Source organism: Nannospalax galili, unplaced genomic scaffold, assembly GCF_000622305.1.
Source record: "Nannospalax galili isolate Female #2095 unplaced genomic scaffold, S.galili_v1.0 scaffold3975, whole genome shotgun sequence".
Classification (NCBI taxonomy): Eukaryota; Metazoa; Chordata; class Mammalia; order Rodentia; family Spalacidae; genus Nannospalax; species Nannospalax galili.
Window position 1 is genome coordinate 74859 of NW_008335686.1, and position 23159 is coordinate 98017.

General features: G+C 44.8%; 1 long non-coding RNA gene across 1 annotated transcript; it reads right to left on the minus strand.

The window, feature by feature from the left end:
• Positions 1–1846: 1846 nt before the first annotated feature.
• On the minus strand, positions 1847–8160 carry LOC115069918. The gene is made up of 3 exons (XR_003849162.1): positions 7966–8160; positions 7067–7271; positions 1847–5740 (listed from the first exon to the last, which is right to left on the minus strand). It is a non-coding gene; the product is annotated as an uncharacterized LOC115069918 (long non-coding RNA).
• Positions 8161–23159: the final 14999 nt, after the last annotated feature.

A 23159-nucleotide genomic window follows, 5' to 3' on the forward strand; every position in this document is an offset into this window, starting at 1 on the left:
ACTGGTATCAAGAATGAGAAATTTGAGATACTACAAGATGTTGAATCACCAAAGGAAATAAATAACTTACATTCTTTACCAAAGCCAGACATCTTTCTATGCCATATTGGACATTTATCAGAATAAATAGTTGAAATAAAAAAATTACTGACTAACTGGATCTTTGTGAGATCATACTACAAGAGTTATAAATTTTAAGGCTAACTTAATGATCCAAGTCACTAAGGTCTACAAATTATCTCTATCTTTCCACAATTTGAGTAAAAAAATCCTTAAATTGTAGTGTTTTATAAAAATGCTCCAAGCATGAGAGTTAAACCCGCTGTTGATAGGCTCAGTTCCACATGAATTAACATGATTAGTCATGATTTCATTATCTTCTTAAAAATTGTTCCTAAACCTCAAAGCACAGACGGTGCAAAGGCAACTAAACTGTTATTGAGTCCTGAAGATGGAGCTGAATACTACGAGAAAGTGCCTTTAAAGATTCTGAAGCTGAAGAAAATCCAACCTCTTGATCCCTATAGTCCACCACGAAGGCCCTGCTCAGACCCAGAGTGCAGCAAGGCTGGATGCGACCCTCCTCTTTTTGACGTGGAACTGTAAAGCGCTGACCCGAGACTCAAGGGTAGCTGTTCATTCCCTGGGCAAGGACTTTTTTTTCTTTCTGTGGCTTGCATTTATTTTACTTTGTAACTTGGCAGTTTATCCACATGTGGAGGGGAATGTGGTGGAATTTGGACCTATGACTATAGAGGATGGAGAGGTTGGACTTTCTTCAGCTTTCTCATAGACACTGTACAGTATGAGATACTTTCACACCTCACTTTCTATTCTTTGCAAAACTAATCCATCTCTTAGTGTCTAACATCATAGATTGCAGATGGCCAATAAGACTGTGTTGACTGGCTGGCTGGCTGACTGACTGAGTGAATGATTAAATAAGTATCACCAATTATTTTTCTCTTATTCTTCATGGTGTCTAGAGGAAAGAGGTTCTGAAAACAGAAAATGACTTCTCTAAAGGAAGTCTATGGGGTGGAACCTGGCTTGCCATCCTCAGTTCATGCTCATCAAACACAAATACCACCATCAATTCTTGCATTTCATACAACAGTGGTGTCCTGGCAAGCTGTGGTAGAAAGCTTCCTTGGGGAAATACGGGTGTTTGACCTTGCACTGAAAAGGTGTTTCAGGATGGTTCATCTAGGGATTGCTGAAAACTACCCTCACCATTTGGATATTTAAAGAGCAAGCTGCAACACAAGATTGTCATAAGCCACCTCCCCCTGCCCCGGAAGGCAAGAGGAACTAAAAACAACTAGGAGGACATCTAACCCAAAGAAATCAAATTGGGCATTTTGCTTGTGACCATGCTGGATGCACAAGATTAAATAAAACAGAGCAAGGCATTCTGCTTTCAAAATGGAAGTTTTGCAAGATTTAAAAAGCCATTTTATCAACTGTAATCTGTCCTGGAGTGAGAATGTAACTTTCAGGAGACAAAGCAAAACTTGGTTTTTCCATGTATGTGGAAACATTCTAATAAACCCCTTTCTCTTGAAATACCTCCAAATTAAAAACCAAATAACGAAAACTGACTTTGAAAAAGAATGGAAATTGTTTTTCTTTGGTATCTTTCTGCAGGGGAAGTCCACTGCCAGCTGTGTGTCACTAGACCTTTGATCTCAGCTGCAGGTGAAGCTGGGACTCTGGACTCTGTGACAGGCTGCAACACTGTGCTTAGATCATTGACCAACTGCTGGAGTTTTCCACAGAACCTCACTATTTCATTATAAAGACGAGAAGAACAGGCCCTTTTGCAGGTGAAGCTGGGACTCTGGACTCTGTGACAGGCTGCAACACTGTGCTCAGATCATTGACCAACTGCTGGAGTTTTTCCACAGAACCTCACTATTTCATTATAAAGACGAGAAGAACAGGCCCTTGTTCCCAGGCATGAAGACACAGAAGCTCCGTTTGTTTATTATTTTTAACCGTTATGCATTTGTGTGTTTGGGAGTTTTTGCAGTGATTGTTCGCCTCTGAATGCATTACATGTGACTTAAGGTCAGCTGCTGTCCCCTGTGTGGGACAGTCCATAATCCTAACTGGGAGAAATCTCCTCAGAGTTCCAGCTTCAAATTCAAGGTAGTCAACAAACAATCTCCCTTCTTTGAATATTCTATGTCTTCCATGAAAGAAAAACCTCAACTACTGAACTCGGAATGTTTTTTTTTTTTTTTAAGATAAGGACTCCCTGTAGCCTCAGCTGACCTGGAGCTCGCTAGGCTGGCCTCAATCTCACAGAGATCCACCTGCCTCTGCCTCCCTAGTGCTGAGATTAAGGGTGTGTGCCACTAGGCCTGGCTGAAATATATTTTTATAGCACTTTTTTTTCCTTGTTGTTTAAAACAATGCAGACAGACAGACAAGGTGCAGAAAAAATGCTGCCTCCAGTGCTGTCATGCAAAGGCAGTCACAGTTAATATCTCAGTGCACGGCCTTCTGGGTTGGCACATAACCATTTTCAACAAGCGCTGAAACAGTCAAGCAATCCAAAGTTTTACAGTATTGCCATCTTTTCCAAATATTTTTCTATGCCAAATCCACAATAAAATAAGATTTTTTTCACTTAATGCTCTCAGTTTTCTACCAGGATATATAGTTCGTTGGGTTATCAGTCTTTGGGAAAGTGGCTTTTTTTTTTTTTTTAAAGGTGACTCTGCCATTTTAAATTCTGTTAGAAGAATACTTTGACAGGTTCCACTTGGCCTCTTCCTGGTTCTCTGGGATCTCATCCCACCTGCAGGTCTTAATAACTCACTCTGGGATCCCTTTTTCGCTTCCTTTTGCTATCAGTTTCCTCTCGGCAGTTGAGAGTTGGCAGCAAATACAACAAAATGTTGGCTATGATCAACTGGACGATTGGCATTCGTTTCTATAGTCTTACAGCTTTAAAAAAAATTCTTTTTGAGACAGGGTCTCCCTGTAGCCACAACTTGCCTGGAGTTCACTATGTCGACCAGGCTGGCCTCGTTCTCACAGAGATCCACCTGTGTCTGCCTCCCAAGTGCTGGGATCAAAGGTGTGTGCCACTACACCTGGCTAAAAAAGTATTTTTTAAAATCACATTTATTTATTTTGTGTGCATGGTATTCGTGGGACCCAAGGTGTATTGCACACACATGCCACAGTACATGGGTGAAGTTAGAGGACAACTTTCAGGAAAAGGTTCTCTTCTTCTACCATGTGGGCCCCAGGTATTGAATTCAGGTCATCAGAGTTGGCAGCAAGCACCTTTACCTGCTGAGCCATCTCACCAGCACCCACAGATATATAAAGAGTGTGTCTTTCCTCCTCCCCATCTGACACTTTCTTGGAGAATATAGGAAGGCTTCTACAAGGAGGCAAAGTTTGGAAGGTGAGTAGTTTTCCATGGTTTCAAATATAGGTAGGATATATCAACCAGACTCTGGACCACAGTGCACGCTGGGGAGGAGAGTGCCTTTCTAGTATGGCTGGAGTGTCCTGTGTCAGCAGATGAGCTGGCAGAGCTGGCCATTTGCCAAGGGGTGAGGCGTCCCATGTGTCAAGTTACCCACTGGTTGATGAGGATTTGATGAAGCAGGACAATAGGATAACACAATTGTGTTGGCCACATCCTTGAAGGGATGGTGTGGAAGAGGACTGGAGAGGGCGAATGGAGACAGAGATATGATGAGAAATGATGGTAGCTTGTAATAAGGCAGTGGTAGAGAGACAAGAGGGACAGATGACAGATCTTTAGAAGGCACTTAGATACATCCTATAAAAAGACAAATTAGATATGGAGGCTAGAGGCTGAGAACTGAGAGTAGTGCTGAGTTTCTGACACAGACAGTGAGTTGAAATAGTACAAGTTCCGCTATTGGGAGAACAGGATGGAGAGAGAATAATAAGTTAAATTTGCAATATACTGAATTTGGAGAATCTGTGAAACATTTTAGAGTTGCCCAGGGGATCACGAGGTCTGGGTAAATGTGCATCAGGAACTCGACAAATGTTTGCTTCCATTCCTAGACTGGGCCAGTTGGAGTAACTGAGTTCATTAATGAGGTGCATCACTTTTGTCTCTATTTGAAAATTACTACCTGATCAGAATGGGAAATGGCCCCAACTCTCCTCTCCTCTTTACCAGTAAAGGTGCATACAGTCTTGCTGTAGAGGACAAGGCCATTTCATCCACCTTGCTAAAACAAAACAGGGACAGCAACTAGGAATCAATTGTCTTGAGCTTTTCAGATTATGCAACTTTCCAGGTGAGTAAAATAGATCCTGAATAACTGAGTGAAAATCAAAATAAAAGTGATCAGGCAGCAAACCAGCTTTGTCAGATGCTCAAGGGGCTTGTAGGGCCCATGGGAAACTTCAACATCCTTCAGCCTGTCTGATGTCTGCTGCTCCACTTGGCTCATAAACAGCCTTTCCTTCTTCACACAGCTAAGTGAAATCCACTCACCCCAAAAGAGGAATAAACCAACCACAAAACAAACCTATTAAAAGGCCACTCAAGTCTGCCTTAAGTGATCCAAAGCAGGGAAACCAATGCACAAGTGCTTTCAAAGAAAGATGTTTTGCATTTCAACTCCTGGAAGCTTGCTTGAGTCCACACTGGAGATCTTGCAGGGAGAGAGCCCAGAGCGGCTGGGGTGAAGTGGGGCTCAGGACTCTGCCCTGTCTGTGGTGGAATGCAGGGACCTGAATAGTCTTAGAGCAGCTCTTGTTGGATGTGGAGGATGGATAAATGGGAAAACTTGAATGTTGAGGTTGGGTTAGACCAGGGTGTCTTGATCAGTTTCTGTTTGTTTCTCCTCCTCAGAGGAATTTGGGATTATATGATGAGTTATAAAAAATACAGGGCCCGTTCATCAGAGGTGCAGTGTGCACATTCCAACCACCCTTGGGATGAGCTTCGTAAACCTGGGTTCCAATGTAAGTTCTCTGGGCCTCAGTTTCTTCATCTACAGACTGAGGATAATAGCACTTCATAAGGGCCATTGTGAATATTGAAGGAAAGGATGTGTGCTGAGCATTGAGGGTGTTGCCCAGCACAGGGCAGTGAGCTTCTTTTTCTGTTTCTGTGAATCAGGGTTTATAACAGCTACTATGAAAGTGGGAATGCCCTTTCCTTTTCTGTTTCCTTTCTTTCCCATCCTCCCTGTCTTTCTCATCTTCCACCCTTGATAAACAAACCCAGCTCTCTACATTTCCTTCCTCAACATTTGTTACTGAGTTTCTGCTCTGGGCACAGCACCCTGTGGAGGGGTTCCAAGATGATACATGGATACTATTTATCATTCTCAAAGAGGTCAGTCAGCTGGAGGAGGGAGGGTAATGGTCTTGCTTCTTTGTAGCAGAAGGAAGCAGAGTCAGCAACAGCGTGTGGCGGTTCAGGAGAGGCGCTGTTCACTTCTAGTTAAGAATGTAGGGCTGCTTTCCACCAAGGCCAGTGAATCAGGCGTTGGAAAATGAGGCTAACCTGGGCATGTAGAGATGAGGCAGGGCAGTCTAGGCAGAGCAGGGTGGAAGCAACAGCTCAGTGGAAGGTGAGAATGAGTGTGGAGAGGTTGCCTGCAACTGGATTAGAGAAAGTAAGAGGATGAGGGAAGAGTAGCACTGTGGGGAGCTAAGCACAAGCCTGATAAAATGGCTCCATAATGCTACCAAGCGGATAGTCCATGACACGACTTCTGATGTTCTGTGAAAGGAAAAGAAAGGAACTAGAATTTATTGAGTTATTGCCCTATGAATAGTACGTCTACATTATATGACCACACTGGGAGGCAGGTATTTATAAAGGAGGAAATGGAAGTTCTGAGAGGTTGATAATGCATCTAAGGTTACACAGCTTAAAAATGATCAGTGGAGAATCATACTTGGGTTTGTCTGATCCATACGCAGTGCTCTGAGAAAAGGCCTTCAGGCCTTCTGGGTACTACCTGTTTGCTTGTGAAAACAACTTTCTCTCCTGAGTTTAAGGAAATGATGTGTCATGTTCTGTTACTAATAAATTAGCATTAAGGTAGAATGTGTGCACTCTGAGAAAACAGACTCAGCAGAGAACTACATCTGGTTCCAGATACAGGGTCATGGAAAGCTGAAAAAAAGAGATGGGTCTTCTCTCCCCCAAGATGGTCCTGTGGTTATTCTGCCAATCTTGGCTTATTCACGGGGAAGAGTCATGGCCCAAGACAGCTTAAAAAGTTAACAGGAGCCAAGATGTAGGAAACCCCAAGAGGCTTCTTGTTGTTTGAGCCTAGGGGATTACATTTAGAGGCACATTCTGAGCCAGGAAATTTGATTAAGTGTTTATTTGGTATAAAGTGCCTTAAAATGCCACTTCCTCAGCTGGAGCTGACATGGTGAGACCAGGACAGTTTGGGGTTTGTGCCATGAAGCAGAAGCAGTGACTCAGACTAAGCTTGTGAGCCTGGGGCCACACCCTCTGTGTTCTCCTGAAGTGTGCTGGCTCATCAGAACTCACAAAATGGAAGAGTCAGAACCAGGATGAAAGGCCAAGCACTGTACCTCTTGGCTTTGTCATTGAGCTGCTCTAAGGAGAATTAATTCACCTAACTGGAGGACTAAACCGTTTACTTTCCCAATGGCGTGTGACTGGTGTTTTACCAGAAGCATAGAATCTTTTCAACTAGAGGTGGCAGTATGGATCACCCACACTTGATAGATGAGAACACAGAGGCTCAGTGTAGAAAACTGACTTGTTTTAAGGCCAGAACAATTTTAGGTATGGAGTCTGTTATATCACAGATCTACCGTAGGTCAGCACTGGGTGATCTTTCCACTAATGCCTAATAATTATGGTTCATTGGCTATTATATATTTATACATATGTTGTATACATACAAGATATGCACATATATTGTGCATATATGTATATACATTTGCATATAGCCATGATATTATATATACGTATATATATATATATATATTCCACTGGCTATGATGGTCACTTTCACCATCACCCCCAGTTGTACACACTATGTGGAGATTATCACATCCTTACCTTTAGATAAGCGTACTGTCTCAGAATACCTGAGACCAGGGCTGGAGAGATGGTTCAGTGGTTAAGAGCATCTACTACTCTTCCAAGAGGACTGGATTTCAGCTCCCAGAACCCATGTCAGACAGTTCACAATCTCCTGTGACTCTCCAGTTCCAGGAGATCCAATTCCTCTTGCCTCTGAGGACACTTAGACTTGTGTACATACCTGCATACCAGCACAGACACAGACATACATATATACACACACAATTAAAAATATAAAATAAATATTAAAAAATAGAATGGTGGAGATGGGTAATTTGTACTGAAAGAGCATTATTGTGGTGCACAGTCCTAGAGGTTGAAGTGCAGGAATGTAGCGGTTGGCGCTAGGCTTCTGGCAAGAGCACCCTGCTGCTCTCGTAGGAAGTGGAAGAGCAAGCAGCTGCCAACAAAAGACACAAGCACGAGATGCAGCCTCCAGGGTAACCCACCCCCACAAGAGTGAGGAGTCAGTCCCTGGGGAGAAAGGTTTTCATCGGATCCCAGGGCTGCTCATCCATGCCCCAAACTCCCCTAAACGCCCCACCTTCAGCAGTGCTGTGTGGAGGATTAAGAGTTGAACACATGAACTTTTGAGGACACACTCAAACCATAGCACTTATCATTCTAATTTTACAATGAGATAAAATGAATCTAATTTTAATGCACCCAGTAAAAGATTTCCAGACATCTGGTACTTCCCTGGTTTGAACGTGTCTGTATTTTAGCACATAGACTTAGAAGGTCAGAGCAGAAAGTTCAGCCCAATAGTCCCCATGGTATTTTTCTTGAAACTCCCTAATACCAAGCAGATTTCCTACACTCTTGGTGATAAGAACATCCTTTCTGACCCATATTTGTTCACCCCAGGAACTTACCTGGCCCTACAGCCACCTTTCTTTGGAGCAGTTTCCCAAGCCCTGCAGACCACTGTGCCAGGAGCCCTCCTGCCCCCCTTCCAGGAAGAGTTTCACCTTCTTGGGCTGAGGCTGCTTCCATCACTGTCTGCAAGCCTGAAAGAAGGAAACCCCGGACTCTGTTCCCCTGGGAACACTTGGAGCCTTCTTTCTAAGTATGACGTGGCTTCTGTAAAGCAGGCCAGTAAGAAGCATGCATTTATGCTCAGCCTCACATTCCTGCAGAAACCCTCAGGCGCCGATCTGTGCAGGGCAAGCTGCCAGCCTCTTTTTAATCACTCGCATACTCACAGATACAGGGAATCCCAGCAGGCCCAGGGGAGGGAAGGAGCATCCTTCCTTTTGTTAGGGTCTCCCTAAGAGATGGACTTAGCGGTAATGACTGCCTGGGAGGAAGATAAGCTGGGTCTGAAAGGATGAGTAGGATCTGCTTAGGGCATCTCAGGCAAAAAGATGGGTTAAGCTACAGTTTGCGATAGTGACGGGACCTGGATCTCCTGGTGAGTAAGGAAGAAAGGTTCTTATTGAGGAAGAGGGAGCTGAAAGCAGCCAGGGTCCCAGCAAGGAACAGAGGGCACACTTAAATGGGCTAGTTCCAGGGAGGGGTTATTTGCAGAGGGGTGGGCTAGGAAAATCACAAGCAACAGTGCAGTACATTGGACTTGGTTTCTAGGTGTTGACACCTCTAGGTACAGAAGGACTGACCAGGGTAGAGAGAGTCACACAGAACAAACTAACATAGAGGCCAACAGCACAGCTAACTAGAGGTAACTTCCTAAGGGGAGATCTAGGCAGTGAGGCGGGTGAACTTCGGGGCCTCACTGGTGCACAGGCTCCTTCCAAGGCCCAGGCTGGAGCATAGCCATGTTCAAGGCTATATGTTTTGCAAATTTTGTAAGAGCCAGATATTTCTTAATTCTAGTTTCTTTTTACTACACACATTACATGTTTGGTGACTTCAGAGTAATTGTGGACATCTTGGGAATCTTGTTAAGGGGAAGGTGGGTTTGGGTGGTGGGACAAATTTAAACTGCTCAAAGTCCTTTCATTGTTGTCTGTTAACTCATTCCATTGTTTGCTTTCCCGACACAGGAATGGTTTCCAGGAAAACTGGTTTCAGCTCATGTCACAAGGAAGTTAATGATATATTGTACTTGATTTACTTTTTATTAATGGAATCTCATGTTAGAAGACTCTAGATTCCTGTATTTGTATAAAGTTTAAACAAATTTCAGATCATACCAAATTAGTAGTTTTAAAGAGGCAGGAAGAAGATGCAAATAGGAATAAAGGCCCTTGTATCCTTTGATCATCTTATTGGTAAAGAAGAGCATATGAACGAACTCACTGGTGAGAGTTTGATGTTGCTTGTTGACCTGGTACTGAAAAAAAATTACATATTTGAAGAGGCCTGAGCTTGGGTTCCTTGGAAACAGATAGAAAATGGTGTGGAGAAGGTTTCGGGTATAATTGCATGTGCCTTCCTGGGGGAACTCCAGAGCCACCCTCTCCTTTTCTGGTCCCATACCATGCTCTCCTGGGCTCATATCACCCATTCTGTGTCCTCCACCAGAAGGGAGGATGCCTGAATCTGTGATTATCTCCAGCTAGCTGGTCTCCTGGGCTCTTTTAATCCAGCTGCCTATTGCATTGCTTCGGTCTCCAAGAAAACTTCAAAGGTAGTATATTCAAAACCAAATCAATAAAGACCGACAATCCTGTACTTACAACATTGCCAGGCACTGCTAGTCCCTGTCACTCCCTTACATAAGTTCCTGGTCCTGGCCACCATCTTGACTTCTTCTGTCAAGCCTTGCTCTGCTCTCTGCCTAGCTAACCCATCCTGCTCACAGTGCCAGGTGCAATGTTTGATACAGGCCAAGTCATTCCACTATTCAACAACTTTCTGTGGCTCCCTGGCACCTTAAACATTGAAGCCAACTCTCAGTTTGACCATCTTGATTCTGTAATCATGCAAGCATGTGATATCACAATTATTTGAAAGCATGAAGTCATATATTTATTATTTGTGCTTAGGTGATGTCTCCCCTCCCATTAGACAGTGAAACTCATTAGGAGACAGAGCCTGGTACACAGCTGGCAACTTTGGAAATATTAGTTCCACAAATGAGCACTTTACTGGGGCCTTCCTATCTAGCTTAGCACTCCCTACTCTGCCTTCCCTTCCGTTACCAGGCTAGTCAAGTTCCACACTCTCTCCCTCATGCCGTACTCTTCTGGGACCTTACACATGGTCCTTACTGAGAGCCTTCCTGTCCTAACCCTCCTGAAACTTCCTCCCAGCCTCTGTGAGCCCATGTGCAGGTGTGTGCACACACCATGTACAACACGCACGTACAGATAAGCATGCTACTTTCCCTTCCTCTTATCTCCTTAATCTCAGGGCTCATCTCTCATGATCTAGTATTTATGCATAGGCCTCCTACAGCTGTGATCAGAATTCCTGGTTTACTAGTCTTATCTCATCTTCCAGACAGAGAGCACAGCATGTCTCCAGGACTCAGCTGCACAGTGCTCACTCATAGCTTCCCCCAACAGCCTGGTCTACAGGGGGAGTTTAATGCAGCTTGTGGATGAATGGATTAGTGAACCCATCTGTCCTTCAAATCATGAAGTTCTTCCTGTTATGTGTGAGGAACATATTTTTAATTATACATAGATAATTTGTAGCTGCATTCTTATTGTTAAATGCTCTAACAAAACAGGGCTAAAACTCTTCTGCTTATGGGGGCCCTTTCCCATTCACCTGCCCATACGATGTAGGTACAATGTAGCTCTGGGGTTGCTGGGATGCTCTGTATAAACTGGTCCACATTCTGCAGTTTGCTTCTTTCACATCACAGTGTGGCAGGGATCTCTTCCCCTGCTCTGTATTACATAGAGCAGCTCACCTTTTCTAACATCTCCAGGATTCCCTGGTGTGGACATGACACAGCTCAATTCACTATCCCCTTACAGATAGATGTTCAGCTTGTGCAATGTTTTGTTAATTCATCATGGCCACCCCACATAGCCTGACATGGCCCCTTGCACAGTGCTCCTCCACATCCCCTTTCTAGTGAGGCATTCTTGTACTCTTCCAGTTCCCTAAGGGTCAAATTTCCTTTCTTCTCCTGGAGCTCCTACTCTGATCCTTCGGACTCTGTTCTTTTAGTAGTCTATAGGTACAGGAGCTGGTTCTCCTACATAGACACTCCATCCCCTTATCATCTGTCCCCTGGGGACTTCTCGCCACCACCTGCAAGGTACTGAGGACAATTTTACTTCCCAGATTTTCTCCCCCTCACCCCAAGTAGGTTGTGGGGTGCTTCTACTTGGCTCTGCCCCACCTCCTAGGTTTTGCTGAAATTGCTAGTTTTTCTTTCTAAATTTTATTAGAATTTCCTTTGCAATATTTCACCTCTATTTTAAGAATCCTTATTCAGCATTATACATTTCTAGATGGTCCATTCTTATCCTTTTATATTTAATAATAAATCTACACATATACAAATATATGCACACCTATGCATGCATGGAGTTAAGCACATGTTTATATGCATGTGCAGATGCATATGTATATACACAGTTAAGTATGAGTGCTCACTCCTGTGACATCATCTCTATTAGACGTCATTTGACCTGGGTTTGAGTCTTTCTAAAAGCTCTGTTCTTCAGAGATTTCATGTGAGAGATATAATTGCTTGACATATACATATGTGTATATAAAATATTCAAGGATTACATATGTGTGCATATACACACACATCATGTGCTTACCTCCTGCAGGTGACTGACAAGCTGGCTTATGGTAGGACTGTTAGTCTGTAGACTTCCCAGCCCAGACTTTATGGTTATTCCCCATCTTCCCAACGTCTTTGTCCTCTGGGACTCAGTGATCAGTCCACGGCAGCTCCCCTAAGTCTGCCCTCCACATCCTTTCTGTGTGCTTTGCTCTGTGATCTGCAAAATTTCTCACACATTATCTCCTAAGCTACCAACACCTCTAGCTATCTTTGCCCTCAAGTTGTTGACTTCATTGTTTTTAGTTTCAAAACATACTTTTTCCTTTGAAGACTTTTTCTTTGAGTCTTTTTGCTGTTGTTGAAATTGCTCTTCATCTCCTCTGCAACTCTGTAGATGACAGTGCTGGATGCTCAGTTGCTGTTCTTTGGTGCCTGCTGGTCTCTCAAGGAACCTGTTTCCTTCCTTTACCTGATCTCTGGGACTCAGTGGCTAGAAACCGATGCAGTATGAAAGGAGTTACAGTGGCCAGGGTTGCTGAGGCCTATGGAAGGACAAGCAGATAGGTAGGTGATGCTCAGGCCAGCTCTCAGCCCCAAAGATTCCTCACCCTCAGCTCAGCAGATCTCTCCCTCCTTTCCTCTGGAGCATTGAGGAGAGCTGAGCATGCAGAAGTGGCAAGAGCTCTTCCTCTAGCCAGTGATCCAGGCTGTCTTATAGGGGAAAACAGGTCACCAAGTACTGCATTTCCTGCAGGGCTTTGCTGATCTCTGCAACTGCATGGCTCAGGAGAGGTGGTGAGTGGGAGCAGAGTGTGGAAGGCCAGTAGACTCCTGAAGCTGCGGCTGTCCCAGAATCCTGTGCTTCTTCACACTCTGTTCAGTTTTTCTGATCAGTGTTTGGGTCATTCCTGAGACAGGAGTGACAATAATCACCACTTGGCTTCCCGGGAGGGCGTGTCTCTCCATTGCTTTTCTTCTCCAGATTCACCTTGGCTGTCTGTGTGTAATTCCTCTTCTGGGTGGACACTAGAATCAGGCTGCCGGCTTTCAGAACTGTTACCTGCTGACCTTTTCGGTGGGACTGAGCTAAGTTTACTGAGGAGCATGAAACCTGGACAGCACTCTAAGACTGCACCCTCCTGCCCAGGAGCAAGACAACCACGTCCTCAGGTGTCTTCTCGATCCTTTAGTGAGGCTTGTATTCTACTTTTCATGCAGCTGTACACACTTCTTAAGTTTATTGCTGGATTTGGGAGATAATTTTTGTTGATTTGTTTTGAGAAAGGGTCTCCCTGTAACCCTAGCTGGCCTAGAACACACTGTGACTTGAATTCACAGAGATTCCTATGCCTCTGACTTCCTATATTACTAGATCTTTAAAATTATGGATTATAGGCTGGAGGGATAGCGCAGCTGTTGAAGGCGAATGTAAAATTATGGATTGTATATTGTGATGGCTAATGTTAAGTGTTAACTTGACTGGGCTACCCAGGTAGCTGATGAAACATTATTCCTGGGTGTGTTTGTGAGAATTCCCAGAGATCAGTATTTGAAAGAGTAGACTGATTCAGATGTGTTGGAAGGCCCATGTGTTAGCACCTTGGTCCCCAGCGTAGCAGTGATAAGAGGTGGCAGACCTTAATGGGTGTGGTCTAGTGCAAGGCTGTTAGGTCACTGGGACTGCTAGCTTCAGAAGGAGATAATATAGGTTCCATGGGACCCTGGTTAGTTCTTATGAAAGTAGTTATTAAAGAGCAAGATTGAGCCTTTCCCAGTCTCTTTGCCTTCCTATCTTGTCATATAACCTCTTTTGAACACACTCCTTACTGTGATACATCCACTATGATGTAAGGGAGCCTTTCCTAGAGGCTGAATCAATAGGGTTGCTTCATCTTGGCCTTCTGACCTCTAAAACTGTGAGCTAAATAAACCTCTTTTCTTTGTAAAGTACTCAGTCTCAACTATTTGTTATAGTAATGGAAAATTGACCAGTACAACTGAGTAGAGAAGATTCAGCCTTGTCAAGCATGAGTTGACACCAGCCAATCTGTTAATGGCCTGAACCGAGAAAAAGACTGGACTAAGGGATTTTCTCCTCATAGCTGGAGCACCCATGTTCCCTACCCTGTAAGCATATGAGTGCCTCTTCTCCCCAACCCCAGTTATATGTCCCCATTACCTTGAGAAACAAGACCTTGTGTTGAGAGAATACAGCAGTACCTGGGACCTTCCATTCTGGAAGGACCTGAATTTACCCTCCCTGTGGCTTTGCAGAAAACAGTCACAGTTATTCCCATCCTTCCTTAAAGGTCTTTCTATTTATGCTCCAGCTTTCTCGTTCTCAACCCTGACAATGTCATAAATAGCTCTTTAACATCTCCCCTCAGAAGCAGCTCAAATATGGGCTGGTTTACAACCAGACGGGGTTTTTGTTGCTGCAGGAAATATTTTGTTCTCTTCCTCCCAAGGCTAGTGGTCCTGGCTTCTCTCTTTTCTACCCTGCTAGTCTGAAGTTTCTGGCCATACCTCACAAGGAGCCTCAGTGAATCCTGTGTAGTTCAGGGTTCGGTTTCTAACATGCCCCAACAGGAGCTAAAGCATCATGTGCCTCTTGTGCCAAGAGCAATCAGTAGACACCTGAGCTGAAGTATAGCTGGGTCTCAGAGAGGCAACAGCCCACACTGTACACTCAGACTGCACCCCATTTCCCACCACCTCTTTCACTTATCATCCCTGGTACTTGGATTCTGGTAAAATCAAGGTGTGGAACTACACAGATCTCAGGCTCTTTCTTGCTCTGAGTCCAAAAAAGTCATGAAACCTGAAAAACAGAAGCATCAGTATGCCTCCTGACCTTCCCACAGAGAACTAGAGGCTGACTGGACCACAGAAGGAGTGTATTAACTTTCTCACTGGGTTGATCAAATACCTTACAGGAATGATTTAAGAGAGGAAAGATTGACTTTGGCTCACAGTTTCAGCGATGTTAGTCTGCCATGGCATGGCAGAGCAAAGCAGTTCACACCATGGAGGCCAGGAAACAGAGAAAGGGGAGAGGAAGGGGCCAGGACAAGACACAGCCCCTAAAGATATGCCACCAGTGACTTCCAAACAGGCCCTGTTTTCTACCTTTTACCACTTCCCAATAAGGCCAGCATGTTTTGAGTTCATCAAGGGCCTGACCCATTCATTAGGTCAGAGCCCTCAGGATCTTGTGGTCTTTGGAACACCATCACAGACATGACCAGAGGTGTGCTTCACTAATCTCATGAGTGTTTCTCAACTCAATCAAGTTGACAATTAAAATGAAACATCATGGGTCTGGAGAGATGGCTGAGAGGTGAAGAGCACGTGGTGGCTCACAGCCATCTGTAACTAGTTCCAGGGGATCCTCTTCTGGCCTACATGGTATACTTACATGAAAGATTCGAGCACGTGGTGGCTCACAGCCATCTGTAACTAGTTCCAGGGGATCCTCTTCTGGCCTACATGGTATACTTAAATGAAAGATTCTGTTCATGACATCAAATGAACAAGTTTCACTGATTTTGGGCAACTACAGGGACCTGTGGCCAAACACAAACATGGGGCCACAGCAGCAATGCATAAAGGCAGCTGCAGAACTCAAGGGCCCTGGACTTTAGAGCCCAAGGATGTGTCTACAAGGGGCCACAACAAGGGGGGTCGAAAGAGAAAGTGGGTCAGGAAAGGTAGTCCAGGATAGGACTCAAATCCTCATCCATATTAGAGTCACATGCTTGGCTTGTTAGAATACACAGGGCTGCCCCTACTAGGGTATCTGATTCAGGGGCTCTGGGATGGGATGGAGAATGTGCCTCTCTAGCAAGTTCTCAGGGAATGTTGATGCTGTGGGGTCAGGAGATGCCCTTTGAGACCACCTTCATTAAGGAGATCAGGGTAAGGGGTGTACTGGGGGTGGTGCGTGTTCACCCAGAACCTTGCCCTTTGTTTGAAGAGTAGCAGTTGAAGTCCCTCAAAACTCAACTTTTCATCTGGAAAATGGGACAGATGATAAGGTAAAGAACAAAAGAGTCGATGTGTATATATAACTCAGAACTGTGTCTGGCACAAAATAAGTCCTCAAGAAATGTTACTACTTGTCCCTGTCTGTGTGGTGGTTGGTAAATGTAAAGGCTGTGGTACTGGGAACGTGCTCAGTAATGCTAGTTGTTATACATACATGACCTCTGTGTTCCGTTACAAGCAACAAAAGCCTAACTACAACAGCCTGGACAATCAGGAGAGTCTTTTCCCTCCAGTAACATGAAGCCGAGGATGTAGCTCACTGGTTAAGCACGTGCTTAGCATGCATGGTACCCTGAGTTTGATCCCCAGAACTGAAGGAAAAGAAAGGGCCCCGCTACAAGGTGAGCAGTCCAGGACTACAGTGGAAGGCAGCTCTATGGGTACTGCTCAGGATCTGGTCTTGGAAGGAAGGAAGTTGCAGAAACAGCAGAAAGGCAAATACTTTATGGTGGTAGGCTTTGTTCTCGCAGAGACACCTTTCCCCAAAACTTCTGTCAATAGCTTAGTGACCAGCATTGTCACACGGTGAAGATGGCAGAGAAAGGAGGTAGAAGTGATACTGAAAGCAACTTGGGCATCAGCCATGCAATGGCTCAGAGTTTGAAAGTCAGGACAAGTTCAGGGAGCCATGGGGGTTTGAAGCCCACAGTTCATTCTGTACCCTACATGTATACGGGGTTGGGGCGGGGGAAGTCTTTGCTACTTCTCCTGGGAAACATATTGCTCTCTCTTGTAGGCTTGTTTGGGAACCAATCTTTGTGTTCAATCTCTTCTCCATCTCACATGCACCCCCTGGAGTCTTACGGTTTCTCAAGTTCATGTTTTCCTTGACTATTCATTGAGCCAGGCCTCATATCAGCACTGGAGACACACTGTGGACATAGCCTGTCAAAGACTTATCCCTCATGAAGTTACCAGAATAACAGACAACACTACAAATCATCAAATCATTGTTTAAAGTTTCTAAGTAATAGGGACTTTCCTGTCAAAATAAATGGATTTATTTGATAAAAAATAAAAGAGAAGTTTGCCAACAAGCTTCCCTTCCTGTTATTTGTTTGTTTATTTATTTATTTATTTGTTTGTTTATTTATTTATTTATTTATTTATTTATTGTAATTTCTAGTTCTGAATGTCAGTGGGTAGTGGGTCCTCAAAAATATTCTTTGGCTGTTGGCTGGCCCTGCCTCTCAGATGACCTCCCTACTCTGTCCTCTTAGACTCATCTGTTTCTTCACAGGGCAAGGCTGAGTCAACAGCTGATTTATTTCTACATCATCAGGGGCCTGTTCCATGCTGACACACAATAGGGACACCAGAAATATTTGTGGCAGGGAATGGAATCTAGTTTCTGTCTTTAATAAAGATTGTCAAACTGGACCCAAATCCACTTTGGGCTCACTCTGGCAAAAACTGTTTTGTAGAGCCTTATCCTGGCACCAGATATACACAGCCTGTCCCCATGACATCATTCCAGGGAAAGAGTAACTTTGAGAGTCTAAGCAGGTTTAAATATCCACGAGCTGCTCTGCCCGTCTGTCCCTCATGTGTCCCACTTTCCTCTACAGAAGAGTGCCAAGAATGGGCTTTCTTTTCATTGAAGAAAGCAAGAAGAGGCTATAGGGCAATGGGGAATCTTTTTTGCTTGTTTTTAGAGTTTTCTCTGCAACAACAGCATGGCACGTGTGCCTTTCCTCATACTCACTGCCCAGGGGAGTCTTCAGTGGTCCTTCCATGCGTTCTTACACCTTTAAGTTGAATCTAGTAGAAAAAGTTCTGCCACAGTAATGAGAACAATGTCAGTTTTATTGTAATTCAAAGAAAATAAAGCACTATAGGGTTTATTATAATGTGTCTCTCATGTTCTTTCTTAAGCTCTTAATGCATTTCTTTGGACCAATGGTGAGATGAAGGCACAGCAAGAAGGATGTTTCCTGGGGCCCTGTGGGCATCACCGTACATTGTCATACCTGAACTAATTAGATCAGTATTGCTGGGGACATGCTCAGAAGCCACCTGCTGCCTGAAGGCACTCAGGGGAGGTCAGCATGACACGAAGTTTAATTATGTCCAACTGTTTCTCTGTTCTGACCCACCCACAAAAAGGACTCTCATGTTTGAAAAGAACTGCCTCTGTGTGATTAGAGCTGTTTCTTCAGTGGGGCAGTCAGGGAAGCAGGCTGGCCTAGAGTCTGACCGTCTTAGGTTCTAACCATAACTCTTCTGCTCACTAGTTGTATATCTTTGGGCAAATTAACCTCTCTGAGCCTCATTTCTTCATCTGTAAAATGGGGCAATGACTATAGTGGTGAAGGTGTGGGGTGTAACTTGGCTTCAGGAATGTGTGGTTAAAAATACTGGCTCCAACTGTTCTTTTAAAAGCTTCTAGGTTCTAGGTCCACATCATTTCACCAATTGTATCTTCATCAATTCTTTATGGATCCCTCAGCTCCAACTCCATTCATTTAGAGAAAGCCTGGTTTTCCTATTTGTTTCAGACACTGATTTCTGAAGGTCTTTCCTGCTACTTGGCAGGACCTCCTTGCAGAGAGATGGAAACTTTAACAAATTTTATATTTTATTTTTGAGTATGAGTGTATTGCCTGCATGTATGTAAGTGCACTCAGGTCATGCAATGCCCATGGAGGTCAGAAGAGGACATCCGATCCTCTGGAACTAGACTTAGGATGCTTGTTAGCTGCCATGTGGATGCTGGGAACCAGGTCTTCTGCAAGAGTAGTCAGTGTTCTTAACTGCTGAGCCATCTCTCCAACCCCAAACTTTACAGAATTAAAAAAAAGATTCATTTGTGTGTGTGTGTGTGTGTGTGTGTGTGTGTGTGTGTGTGCAAGTACCTGGAGACCAGAACAGGGCATCAGATGCCTTGGAGCTTAAGTTATAAGCAGCGAGCCATCTAATGTGGGTGCTGGAAATCGAATCCAGGTCCTCTGGAAGAATAGCAAGTACTCTTGACCACTGAGCCATCTCTCTAGCCATAAGATTTTACAGAATTAGTAGACACAGTGTACAGTAACTACTTGCCTTTCTACTGCCCCCTAGGTGTGCTACTTGTGAAGTGAGCGTGGAGAGGGGCCAGAATACTTACTGCTGGACACTTTCCTACTGAAGCCAGAAGAGAAGTTTCAGGACTAAACTGTTGTGTCAATCCATATGATATGTAAACCAAGCTTGGCAGTTCACCCTCCTCTGATCTGGGGAGCCCTGGGAGGGCCTTGCTCCACTAGTCATTTTTCCTGGGAACCTGGAGAGGAGAGAGAGAGAGAGAGAGAGAGAGAGAGAGAGAGAGAGAGAACCGAAACATACAATGAGACAGGAAAGAGAGTGAGACATAAGCAAAGGGCGAGGAGCATGCAGACATCTGGAAAGATGGAGTCGTGAGGGGGACACTCAGAAAGAGAGATGGAAAGCAAGCGGCATTTAGGGGAGACAGGGCTCAAGAGAGAAGCTAGACATAGGAGCGATAGGACAGAACATTCAGAAGACATGCTTCAGAAAGTGGGCCAGGCAGACTTACAGGGACACCTGGGCTTCAGATGCAGTTGACAGCAGTCAACACTTTAATTCAGGGCCCAGTCTACAGGCCAGGTTGGATAGCTCAGGGAAGGCTTTCCCCACAGCTCCTCTTGGGACCAAAATGAGATGCCTATGGCCCATTCTACCAGGGCTGATGGAGCATCAGAAGAAGAGTGTCAGAGGTACTCACTGGGAAGACTGTTGGAGACCTGGGGCTGCACCCCTGTGTACCAGTCCAGCCTGGCAGGCCTCTGCTGATATTTTAGGAGCACGGGGAACAGCCAGCTCCATAGCTAAACAGTGCCACCCTTCCTTCTGCCTCCACAGAGACACATGCTGTTCACTAGGCTTCAGGAAGACTGCCCTTAAGTAGCGATACTAATAACTGACAAACAATGTTTTCCACACAGAGGAGTATGGTCACTGGAAGATGCCTCCCTGGGCAAGGCACACTGGTTTCAGCATGTTGCCTCCAGAGGCTCCCAAAGGTGGGGTCTCTAGGAAAGGAATCTCCACAAAGACCTCAAGTGTTAAGGCTTTGGGGAGTCCTGAGCCTGGAACCTCTCTAGCCTGTTTTGTGTTCTCCTAATTCCTCCCTGCTTCTCCACATGCTCACAACAACCAAGACTCCTACTTGACACTCTAGAAGGGCACTACCCTGAGGCTGCAGGAAATAGGTTTCTATCTTGTTAGAAAGGATGGTGATCCTGAAAAAATGCTAACCCATTGATGCTGGACCCTGAGTGGACATTGTAATATAAATTGAACCATCAGAGAAATCAAAGCCCATCTGTAGATTAGGAAACGGAGCCCGGCTAAACTCACAAGATAACTGTACCCCTGTGCTCACTGCCTAGGTGAGTCAAGACGAGTCAAGGATGCTCACTTGGGTCAGTCCACCAAAGCATGAGCTCTGTGAGGCCAGTGTGCAGAGTGACAGCCGAGTCAAATGTACTATGGGGGTGCTGGAGAGATGGCTCTGCAGTTAAAAGCACTGACTACTCTTGCAGAGGACCCAGGTTTGATTCTCAGCACCCACGTGGTGGCTACGAACCGTCCTTAACTCCAGTTCCAGGGGAATCTGAAGCCCTCTTCTGACCTCCGCAGCATTGCATGACACGGGTGCACTCACATACGTGCAGGCAATACACTCATACACATAAAATAAAAATAATAGAAAAATAAAAAACACACAAATGTACCACAGAACCAGTCCTAGCACTGGCACTGCATGTGGTTTTGTCAAGGAGGCAGCCCCAAGGGCCCTCATCAACACTGGCAGCCTCATTCTCTGTTTCCATTTGCTGGGACTTGCAGAACACTTTCCTACCCACTGTCATGTTGCATTCTCCCCACATGCCTTTGGATGGGGCAGCACTGCTTCTCCTCCAAGGTAAGAAAAATGGGGACTACAGAGATGAGTCACTTCTTTGGGAGTCACAGAGTGATAGTGCTATAGCCATGACCCCAACCCGGGTCCCCGATTTAAAGGCATTTGAGACTCAGTCACAGGCAGAATCCTGTCTCCTGTCCTTTATTTTCCTCTGAAAAATAAGCCCAAACAGCAGGAAAGATTTCACTCTGCTGTGTCTCGGGATCAAACAGTTCCAGAGAAAAAGAAAACCTCCAGTCTGAGGATTTCTCTTGCAGCCGTCAGACCTCATGGGCTTTCCCTGGAAACATTCAACTCAGCCCCATACAAGGCAGAGAAAAGCTAGTGATGATCTGAATGTTTATCTCCCCCACAAACTCCCCTGTGGAAACCTAGCCACTGAAATCAGTCTGCGCTTTGATCTTGGGTTCCTCAGCCTACATAACTTGGAGAGGTATCTCTGTTGTTTATCAACTAGCCACCAGAGTGTGTTTTGTTACAGTATCCTGAATAGACTAAGGCAAAACACAATTGCTTGGCTATAGACTCTGTGCTGGTCACAGGCTCCACGGTGGCAGAAGGGAGCTGGGGGTGACGGGCATTTGCTGTGTCTTGTTACTGGTTATGGCTGATTTGTAAGAACTGCATTGCCCTGAGATGTGTATTTTTGCTGACATCTCATCAAAACTGAAAAGCATTTTCAGTTGATTCTGTGGGATTTTCTAATGACAATTTTCTCTCTTCTGTGATAATTCTTATTTTATTGCACCACACACACACACACACACACTCACACGCACACACACACACACACACACACACACCTCAGCCCCCCCACTGGTGGGATTTCAGGTGTGTGTCACAAAGCACAAATGTGGGATGTATGTTTTCTGGTAAGATTTAGCAGCCTGTGTTGAGGCAGTGAACCAGGAAGGATTCCACTGGAGTATATAGTTGGGTAGTCAGGGCAAACTCGTAGGTCTGACAGCCTTCACCTGAGAAAGCCCAGATCTTGCTATGAATCATTTCAGAGGCCTTGGGAAATCTGTCTGAGCCTTAGTTCATGTGTGAAAGAGGATAACACTGGCCTCTCCTTGATAATTCTGTGAGGATGCAGTGAGGTAGCATATATGGAGAGAGCAGTCTCTAAAATGACATCCAGGAATCTGCCTCCTGATACTCACACCCTTATGGAACCTCCTCTACACAGTGATAGGACTGACTCATGTAGCCCACAGAATCCAGCAAAGGGGTAGCTGCAAACTTTCAAAGCTATGTCCTAGACAGTATTAAGACTTCCTGTTTGGTTGCCCTCTTTCTTTATGGAAAACACATTGCCATGCTGTGAACAGCCCTTTGGAGAAGTTCATGTGATTGAAAAACCAAGACCCACCCCCGGCCAGCCATTTAAAATGGCTCCAGCAGCCACAGTCAAGCCCACAGCCCCAGACTCTGGCTAGACCCACCCAACAAAGTCACTCCCTTTGTTGGATGCCCAATCCCTAGAAACTATGTGGCATAATATATGTTTATTGTTTTAAGCTAATGTTTATGCAACAATTGATAATTAACACAAGTACCTAGCATAAGAAAGTACTAGGCCAAGACTGTCTATTTTATCATTATTAATATTAACAAACATCTGAATTACTAAGGACTATCTAGTTGGCTCTAAAACTGAAAACCAGTGTAAGCCAGGTGGTAGAACACTTTAGTTGTCAACTTGACACACCTGGTCAGAGGGAATGTCCATTGAGGATTATCTCCATTGGATTGACCTGTGACCAAGTCTATGGGGCATTTTCTTGATAGTTGAGTGATGTGGGAGGGTCCAGCCCACTGTGGATGGTGCCACTCCTGGGCTGGTGGTCCTGTATTATATAAGAAAGCTGACTGAGTACAGGCCAGGAAAGAAGGCCAGCAAGCAGCGTTCCTCCATGGTCTGTGCTCCAGTTTCCTGTCCTGATCCTACACTGGCTTCCCTTGATGATGGACTGTGCTATAAGCCAAATAAACCCTTTCCTCCCCAAGTTGGTTTTGGTCAGTGTTTGTTTGTTTGTTTTTAATTAATTAATTAATTTTTACACCCACTTCCCAGGTAGCACCCTCCCATAGCCTCCCTCCCCCCACTAGAGTTCTTATACTCTGATATCCCTGCTACTGTCTGCTGTGTTGTTGGCACCCCCAGCCATTCCCTGCTACTTGCCCTTCTGGTGACTCTAGTCAGCCTATCTAGAGGTCTTTGTTTTAGGAGGGTCAGCTGTTCCTCATCTAGTGGTAATCAGTTGTCAATATTCCTTTGGATAAGATTGGGGTCTGCTGTTCATTTTCCAAGTTCTACGCTGGGTTACTATCTGGCAGTCCCTTTGGCCACCCTGGCCATCAACTCAAAAGGAGGTATTGCCATCTCTGGCATTGTTGCTTGTTATGTAGCCTTTAGCTATACATATGGACTC